Source organism: Bradysia coprophila (genome assembly GCF_014529535.1).
Source record: "Bradysia coprophila strain Holo2 chromosome X unlocalized genomic scaffold, BU_Bcop_v1 contig_12, whole genome shotgun sequence".
Lineage (NCBI taxonomy): Eukaryota > Metazoa > Arthropoda > Insecta > Diptera > Sciaridae > Bradysia > Bradysia coprophila.
Genome location: NW_023503293.1, coordinates 2,587,174 through 2,597,603, shown reverse-complemented (window position 1 = coordinate 2,597,603; position 10,430 = coordinate 2,587,174). Strand labels below are relative to the sequence as shown.

General features: G+C 32.1%; 1 long non-coding RNA gene across 1 annotated transcript; it reads right to left on the bottom strand.

Moving 5' to 3' along the window:
• Positions 1-5,915: 5,915 nt before the first annotated feature.
• On the bottom strand, positions 5,916-6,346 carry LOC119067606. The gene is made up of 2 exons (XR_005085971.1): positions 6,209-6,346; positions 5,916-6,123 (listed from the first exon to the last, which is right to left on the bottom strand). It is a non-coding gene; the product is annotated as an uncharacterized LOC119067606 (long non-coding RNA).
• Between the last annotated feature and the right edge of the window lie 4,084 nt (positions 6,347-10,430).

Sequence of the window (10,430 nt, the reverse complement as noted above, 5' to 3'; positions counted from 1 at the left end):
AAATACAATATGGCAGCCATTTTGATAGGAGATAGTTTTGACGCTTTACATTCGTTAATAACTTTCAAACAAAAAAAATTCATGAAATTCGGTCAACATTTACTCGATATATTAACAAAATACTCCTCGGCCGAGTAGCCGGATAAGAGCTCACTCCAAGAGACCTAGCTCACGCTACGGTGAACCTAATTTCACTATCTAATAAAGTAAAAGTAAAAGCAGACGAAATATGTTCAAGTTTAGGCGCCCTACAAGCAAAAACTGCATGGCGCCCTGTACCTAGTTCACACCAAGGGGTCTAACTCACGAGTCGGTGATCCGATTTCCATAAACTTTTTTTTTCGTCGATCAGTATTGTAAATATCTTTCATTTGTTGTATCATCAACGAGTATAGCGTTTAAATGTCCGGAGATATCTTCGAAAAACCGTAAAGCACTTATTGGGCCCCAGCTCGGGAGGGGCCGATCCAAAATCACTGATCTTCGAAGTTAGCCTATCTTTTGACATTACCAAACATGGAAAAAAAGAATGTTCAAAATCGGATGCGTTTTACTTAAGTTAGAGAACCCACAGACAGACAGACATTTCTTTTTTCGCTGATTTGGCATCTTTAGACAACCACAATAGGTTTTCCCTTACTCAGGGATTCCAATTCGACGTGTTACAAACGTATACGTAAACTTATAAGACCCCAGTACTTTGTACGGGTCTAAAAAATGGCAGGAAGAATCAAACCTGCAACGATATTGTAAAACGTTAACCTTTTCAATTAAGAACGAAAAAAGCTGAACGTTTCGTATAACAGACCCCTTGAATCAACATGGGAAATTGAAATTTGTACGTTTTAATAGCGTGATACAGAAAAGAGATTTACAGTACTGAGAGTTTGTAGTTCTGGTAATTGATAATTTTCGACAAATATCCACAAGTAAATGGATTCAAGAAAAAATTTAATGAACTCAAAAAAGCAGGCTGGACTCCAGGTTCATCCACATTAATTAAACAATAGAATTTTGATTATCTGCTACATTTTGCCGAAGTATTCCTTGAGTCAGCAACAGTCGTTTTGCTTCGATCACCAAAACGAAATTAACCACAAAGCAAAGCCAATTTTACGTTTAAAAACGTTTTAATAATAAAAATAGCAAGGTAGCTCCGAGCTTCGTGATATTTTGTATGAAATATATGAGCCAGCGGCTTTGTCGATTGTAAACTGCACACACGTGATATAATGGTTCACAAAGTTAACAAAAATTACAGCCGAATTAACTGCACGAAAATCATTCTTTTCTTTAAATTGTCCCGGCAAATGTTTATTGAGAAAGAAAAAGGGAGTGGGGAAAATGTGTGACTGGTGAATAATTGTGAACTGCATCAGTATCCTAACTGTTTATGCGGTGCGGGTCCACTCACAAAGTACATGCCACATACTTATATCAATCTAAAAACGGTCTTGGCCAAGATAGCTCTCGACGACAACCGCTATGCGGTTGCTAGAGAGATGCCTTGTCTTGGTAAAACAGTTTTGCGTTGATACAAATTTCAAATGTATTACAATCAAACAACAAGGTTTTCTTCTTAATACATGTGGTTTGAAAACCAACTGAGTTCTATAAAGATAAACCTGCTAACGCAGATATAGTAATGAATGACCAAGTGGAGTTCTCAAAAGAAATGTGTTAAATGAAGTTATAACTTCTATGTAAGAATAAAAATAATGAGAAAATGAGACGGTTTCGAAATTTGGATACTCATCAAAATCTGAGAAACAAAAGCTGCAAATCTTGTGGAATATGTGGCTATGAAAATAATTACCTTTCGAAGTTCCATGAGAGCAGACCATGAAAACTTTTAGAAATATATCAAAGCAAAGTAGGCTCTACATGTTTACCATTATGCATGTTTTTTTGATAAGACATTTTGACGTTTGCAACAAAAAGTTTTGATGTCTCTCGGGCGACGACTGGACCGTCCAAAAGTTTTGACTATGTGAGGTGATACTCGTCCACTACCATCAACAATAGGGGATGTCAGAAAAAAACGGACGTTATTCATTCGAAATCAAAGGGTTTGTAGTTAGTCAGAATATTCGATTGGCAAGTGTATTATTGGATGTGTAGTGTACTAAAAAGAAGATCCATTGTCTGCAATTTCAGGAGGAAAAGATTAATTGTTGCCATTCATTATCAGAAACTGATAACAGAAAATGATATTTTTTTCGAAATTGAATTGAAAACTTCGCTTTGTGTGAACAATAAAATTTTGTGTGGCATCTACAGGCATTCCAATTAATTTTTCTTTAAAATATGTGTGAACGATTAATATGTGTGGTAAATTAAATAAAGTTATGTTAATTGTGTGGTCTTTTTCTGTTAATTAAATTATATTTCATCGAAATCAAACAAACAGTCCCATTCAGTTCGAACATCAGTTTTTCACATACAAAAATATTCGAAGTTAGCATGGACGCAAATCATTTGTACTAAAAGTATAAAGCTTCTTCAGGTTGCTTTTATTCAAGTCATAAGCACTGGTTATTGAACACATGAAAAGGGGGGTCAACGTAGAAACAATGAACATATATGTCACATGAATAGTATATGCGACATAACTGAGCTTGTGAGCTTACAAGTTATTGACTTAGCTTAATTTCTCACTTAGTGATACTCCCTTGTGGGTTTTAAATTTGTCTTTTATTTATGAGGATGTGAATTTAGTTTTTCTTTGCAAAAAATATTTGGTTTACACTGCAAAGTTCACGGACGGATTTTCATACACTGTTCTTCTAAGGAGGCGAAACCTTAATTTGAATTGTAACTGCTTAAGACTCTTTGTAAAAATCTTCGATTAATTCGATTAATTGAGATTCGTCCTTTCAATTTCGTAAATCAGTTATTTTTTTGGAAATTAAATGCATTTTTGATACCGGGATACACCCTGTGCTCGCTCTATATTGGAGTAGTGAACACAGCTGGTGGTATCTCAGTCTCATTCATGCACAGTCAGCTGGGATATTCATATGGATGTGTCTTTTGCAAACATTGATCGGAAAAAGATTGAACTAAGATGATATCACATACATACTCTCGGATAGCTAGTGTCAACTTATTCGAATTCCTATAATTGCGTAGGTGAAATTTGAATGACTCATAGTAATTAAGCACAGATTCTGTTGCAAACCAGATTGTCTTGTTCGTTTGTGTGCATTCCTGAGCATATCTCGATACTTTCAAATACAGGTGTATAAAGTAAGCTTTTACAGAACTTGTTCGCTGCATAGATAAATATTCATTTTGATGCTAGTCCATTAAATACTAATTGCTGTTATGTAAGAGCCGTTCGACATTGAAAACATTCTACTCAATTGAACGTCAAACGATTAGTAACAGTAAATAATGTCGACGAATATTCACGAAATTCCAATGGCGTTTCCACTTTTTCTGTGTCGGTCGTAGTATTAGGCTAAAACGCGTAGAAAAAGTGAGTAACAATGTCAACCAACAAACCTCCACTCTGAAATCAATTCCAATTTTTTTATTATCTGATTTTATAAAATAAATTTTAATAAATGCAATCAATTTATTGCTTCATAATTTAGTGTGGTTGCATTATAATATAATAATGTTGCATATTATACACCTATATCAATCCGACTTGTTTCGCTAAAGCAAATAAAAACGAATAATAAATTTTTATTATAATTTTATGTGAAATATAAAATGACATTGAACGAAGAAACAATTACGCTGAAGTTGTCGTTCGAAAAGCATAGAAATAAAATTAGATACAATTTAGTTGGCTGCAAGGATATTTTTTCTCGAAAAATGTCAATAAGCCTCCAAGTCAAATTGCTGCACAAGTTAATTCTGCTGTTTAAGGTCAATGGACCCTTTGCAAATTTGTAGCCTACATTTAGGCGGAAGAATATTCGTTTTTAAAAAAATGGTTTCTGAGTCATAACTTAACCTACTTTAAGAAACCTGTACATAAATTTACACAATCTGCGAAGGTTTGTCCAAGTGTAATAAGTTATAAAACAATTTTTCCTTGAAAAGTAACACAATTTTGCGTGTTTTACAAAACATTTTGATTCAGATAAATCATCAAAAAAACGAATATTTTCCCGTCTAAATGTAGGCTACAAATTTGCAAATGGTACATTGCTCTTAAGTTATTATCGAGTGTTTGCTACGGTAGTAGAAGTAGTAGATTAGATTAAACTATATGTTGAAATCTACTATTGCTTCAATTACCTTAACAAACCTCAATTTATTTGTTTGTTTTAAGACCTCGCACACAACCTGTTTACGTCCAATAACAATATTTCAGTCTTAACCACCGACCTAACGCGAGATTTAAACCACGCCTCAAAATATGCAAATATTCTCTAAGTAACGTTAGGCGCGTAATTGATAACTCGCCTAAATGCAGGCTACATTATGTACAAAAATTCATAGTATTTGTGTTAATACATTCGAGTTGCTCAGTGTGTACACCGTTGAAGCCATCAAATACATCAAAACTACCTCATGAAGCCTGAGTGAAAATGAGGACGTTACCAATGCGACAGACTCGCTAGGAAAATTCTATGTCTACCCATGTGAAGATGGATTTTTGTATTCGACCAATAAATTCTTCTATCTAAACGACACTGATGGATTTATCGAAAATTGGTTTGAAATCAAGTGAAAGAGTGAAAAAGAAAGTCTGGTCGAAATCGGTTGCTAATCAATTTTTCCCCAACATAATCTCAAAACACACATCAGCGTATCATCATCAGCAGCAGTGTACTCACAAAAACCGAAATGAATCTTATTTTAATTATATAAAAAGTGATTTATTGCAATACATTTTCAAATAGATTTTTTGGCAATGTCCATCAAATTCTAAATCCAATGCAACCAAATATTTGGGTTGACATAGGAAAAGGTGCAATTTATTTATTTGGTGGTGTGGTGAGTAATGTTAATGTGTTAATCAACTCTTCTGAATTAAAATTTGAACAAAAAAAAAACATTTTAATTAGAACGTCCGCTGTATATGAAAAAGGACAGTCGTCAGCGTTCGTGTATTTTATGTAATTGAGGACAAATCTTTCAAAATAAATTTTTAATTTAAATACATCGGAGTTATATCTATTAATGTTCTGACGGGAAAAACTAGTTGAGTCTGGGTAAATAAATGCAAACGAATGTACTAAATAAGTTCATTTCAATACACATCAACTATGTCCAGAGTTCAGGGTTGCAACAAAGTTAAAATGTGAAACTAGTGAAAAACATTGGCATCCGTTTATGACGCAAGGGTGGTGCAATTCTTGGCATGAACGAAATGGACATATCGTATGGTACTAAATGGAGCAGTGCGTCATCCCTTGTGCTGACGTAATATTTTACCAGGGCAATAGAATTCGCTTGGTTAAACTTATTTGAACACGAAAGGAATCCTGCTGGGTATTGGAAAGGATATTTCAAAATTACAAATCTGATCGGGAATTGGAATGTTTGACACACTTGTTGAACGAAATCATTATTGACTTGAACATAGAAAAGTGCGTCACCTCTCGGGGTGAAGATATTTATAGATAATGACATTTAATGGCAATCATAGATGATTTGTTTAACTTTATAAAGCTTCCACTTTCACTTCAATTTAGAAACATTTACTCAAGCTTTCTGTTTGTCTTGTTGATTGATAAGATATCTTCAAACCCTCTCAATACGATTTCTCAATCTAAATTTTTCAAGGAAAGACACACCCAGTATGGTGCAACCAACAAAACCAAAGCCTTTATAAACCTTTAAGCTGAGACCTTCATTTAGTGGGATTGTAGGTCATTGAAACGAATTTTATATTAGAATTGTTCAAAAAAAATCCTTTTAAATATTTTTCTTGACCCATTTCGATACGTTTCATTTGTTTATTGGTGCATTAACTATGCTACAGCCGAATTTCGCTATCCGAAAATATACCATGTTGGCTCTATTAATTTTTCGCTATATTGCATTGATTTTCTGTTTATTCAATTGCATCTAAAAACATAAAACTAAATAAATTATAACTGCACTCTTCTTCTTCTACTTCTGCTTCGTCTTGGTCTTCTTCTAGTTCACATTCGAAACCTATAAATATTTTTTTTTGTTGTGAATCCGAATAGTCTCAAATATAAGATAGCAGTATTTCGCTGTTTATGTACATGTAACATACATTTAGAAAAGTACGAAAGAAAACCCATTGCAAATGCCAAATTTCGCGTGCCAAAACCTCATCTTACAATCGTGAAATAGTTTGTGATCGGTGCTGAGTAAACGACAAAAATTTTTCGAATCACATACGGTAGCACATACATCCAAGTTATAGACACGACATTTTACTATTATTAATACGGTTTTTTTTTTCTTCAACTTCTCTCTTCTATTCTTTCGAACGATTATCTATGGGAAGGCATACCTTTACATAAGAAAAATAACAAGTGCATTTTGATTTTTCATTTAGAATAGTGTGTCCAATATTATATATTTATACAGTCAGTGTTGGAAGTGGTATCATAGAGTTGAAGTCTTAGGCATATACATTCAAAATAGAAAAAAGAAAAGAAGAAGAAAAAAACCTACAGAGAGATAACTTTTTTTTTGTTGTTTCACATTTTATAAATGATTTAACTCTGAAAAAATATATATAAAAAAAATGTTATGTAGTAAAATACCTACAATCGTATCTACTACATTTATATTGTAGTAAAATCTAACATCAGTGTAATCGGTTTCGGGGCACACACACCGCTCAACATCATCATATTTTTCAGCGGTTTTACACACCGTATTATTATATACCAACGGCCACATAGTAGATAGACACAAGTTTATTATGGTACTTCGATTTGAAAGCTATTGGTTGCAAAGTAGTTAGTCAGTCAGTGTTAATTTATTCACCGAACAAACAACCTGTGATATTATTATCTTGAAATTCTGTTGAAAGTTTTTTTATTTTTGTATTTTTCAATTTGTAAATTTTCTTTAAATTTTCCTTTGTATTTTATTTAAAAAAAAAGTTTCCCAATTAAATGAAAATTTATTTACCAAATAATAATAATAATAATCGACGATTAAAACCAACGAAAAGGATTTACAACAACAAAATAAATAATAATTTTGAAAAGTGAATTTGTGCCGAAGATTTTCAGGATTATTTTCGTTTCTTTCGATTCAAAATATGGATTACAAAATTATTCGAATTAATAGAATTGCACGGAATGGATACACATACGGAGAAATATAAAAAAAATTGAATCGACAAATTATCTCACTTTCAAATTACACCAACCATTGTATTCCGATAATGTACGCTTCTGAAATGTGCGCGATTAAACAATCAAAATAGCATGACCACACAGTTCCATGTATTCGGAGCGGTCATTAGGATTTTAACTTATAGAGAAAACTCAATTGGTAAAATAAAAAAATGTTTTCAAAACATTTTTCTTCATTCAAAGTTCTTCTCTCATGACTTTTCCGTCAGGCGAACTATATCTAAAATTGATATCTAACATGTGCAATATGTCGTTCATGTGAAAGATGCATAGATATATTGTGATGAGTCATTTGTTTACAAGAGGAACGAAGATACAAAAAAATATATATTCTGAAAATTGTGCGATCAAAAATACTATCTTGAAGCTAAAATAGAGACCATTTAGTTGTTAGACTTCGACCGAAATAGTTAGGTTAGATTCAAAATATAAAAGAAAAAAAAATGTTCAAAAAGAAAAAAAAGAAACTGGGTCGTTAAGTGGCTCATCGTCATGATCATAACATACCTCTCTCGGTGCGATATTGTTACAATAATATATCTACCCATGTACACGTTGGTTCATTTTTTCCTTCATTTATTTCAAAACGAGTTTGTATGAACCAAACCAAATAGCTATCCAATCGAATATGTATAAAGTTACAATTAGCGATAATTAGCGAAAAAAACAAATTGAATATAAACTCTTAAGGTTACCTTAACCGTTTTGTTGATTTTTTTTTTCTTCGATTCGTTCACAATTAAAAAAGAAAATAGCATGAACCTCTAATATACATCAGTGCTTCTTTTAAATACGTGTACATATAATATTTGTAACATGGATAATTTTGTAATGCAGTGAAATTATAGAAATCTAAAAAACCATTCAGAGTAAAGCAATTATATCGTTTTGATAAAAAGAAAATTTCATATTACAATTTTCGCATAAAATTTTTTTTTCTATCCGCGAGAGTGCAATTTATGCTATACATTGTTCTTGCAAATGTATAAGCCCATTATTATGTATGTGAGGTTCATTTGCACATATTTGCAACTCTTTTTTTTTACGTATACAAAAAAAAATGAATTTGTAATGGTAACGTGTTACTAAACAAAAATGCAAATTCTTCAGAAATTATTGTTAAAAATGTGATTTTTTTCTGTACTCATTTTAAAATCCACGTAAAGGTGTGGTAAATAATTCATTTTAATATGAGAAAAACGTAGGCTTTTTTCATTGTCGCGTTTGAAGTTTTTTTTTTCTTCATTTTTTGCGTGGCCTAAGCTGTTCTAGTTACTCAATGAAAAATTGTTTATCTCAAGATTGTGCAACTGTATGTATGTTTATACCTCTGCAACTACATAATCTAGGGACAAGTTTTTTTTTCTTATTTCCATTTCGTTCATTAATTAGACTCGGTCGGAACGTTTAATAAAACATCTGTACCAGTCTTTAACGATATAATGTCCAGTTGTTGTATGCTTACTTCACCAATTCTATCCATTGAATTCATGATCTCTGCAGCGTTTTGTCTCATTTAAATTACTTGGTCACTCGGTCACTCGAACTTAATGACAAACATCTTAGGACAGACCAATCATTTAATTGAAAGAAATTCGAAATTATTCTCAGCTAGTGGTTAAATGTAGGTGTAAAAAATCTACATTTTTACATAATTACCATTCAAAAGTCAACACCAGTAAAAGTTTACATTATCCGAACTGATATTATAATGTAAAGATTTGTTGTATATTGGGCTCGTTTTGAATTAAAAAAAACGTTTTTTCCATCGATCGTTTCGATTCGACAATTTTATGAAGTAAAAAAGTTCAGCAAGGAAAAAAACTTGGCTCTCCAATTTAAAAAGAAAAGAAATTGTCGATGAATACAACTGCATTAAATCGGATAAGTATTCATCAAACTACGGTCTTTATTTTAATCAAAAAACCTTCTGGTCTACAAATGTTATTTGGCCGTTGGAAATATGAAGTTTTTGCTCATTAAAAGTCAATTCGCGAACAATTCTTTCCTCCGTTAACTTCTCTAAGTTCAAATCATATGTTATCGACAACAACGACAAACATAATGCGATCTTATTGGGACTAAATTATATTTTTGAACCGAATGAAGTAGTAGATTTTTGATGGACTAAATTACAATACTTTAAACAAAATAATTAATAGATTCAGTGAATGTATCTGTGATACGATTGCGGTTTCTGATAGGTAAACACTACCTTTCATATTAATTTTGATGACAAAAGCAATTTTTTGTATTGTGAAATGTCCAAGTGTTTCATAAAACCGTCAAATTATTCACATGGATTGCAATCAGAAATCTTAAAAAAATGTTTTTTTTCCTTCAACATTATTGTTGTTTGCATATATATATATATATATTTTCTCGAAGAAAAGAGTGGTGTATGTCTTCAAAAATATATGTGTTACGCAAACAAAATATTCAAACACAATAATGTTACTTTACTCATAAAATTTCATTCGCATCTCGGCAAAAGACACACTGGTTTTCAGTTTGAAAATTACTGTACACCTAACACACCATAATATGCGAGATACTGGCTTTTTTTGGCCTCTCTACTCAAATCAGTTGTACGACAGTAAAAACTTTTTTTTTTTGTTATTTTGATTATTAAGATAATATTCCACCAAGCCGCTAATTGTACTGTGTACCTTACATACTTGCAAGGGAATAATAAAAAAAAATTAAATTGAACGAAAAATTTGTGTCATCCACACATATAACGCTTATTATGACAGAATATTTCTACTTAAATATGCGACTCGATTCCAATCTGAAAATAGTTTCTGGTGTAATCACCGTCTCACATGAGATTTTTAGAGCATCGCATCTTAAAAAAAAATTCTTCCTACTATCCTCATCGCATCGCAATTCACTCACTAATACACAACGTATGATGTAATTATAGGACACTACCTTCCAATAGATTTTTTTTTCTTTATGCTAAAGTTATTCTCAACGCGGATATTCAAGTGCCAACTTAAAGTGCCTAGAAATCTTTTTTTTTGTTCGTACACCAGAGATATTTACACATTGCATTATAATGCACGATCGGACGACACTATTGCATAACATATGACATATGATGTGTGATACTCGATT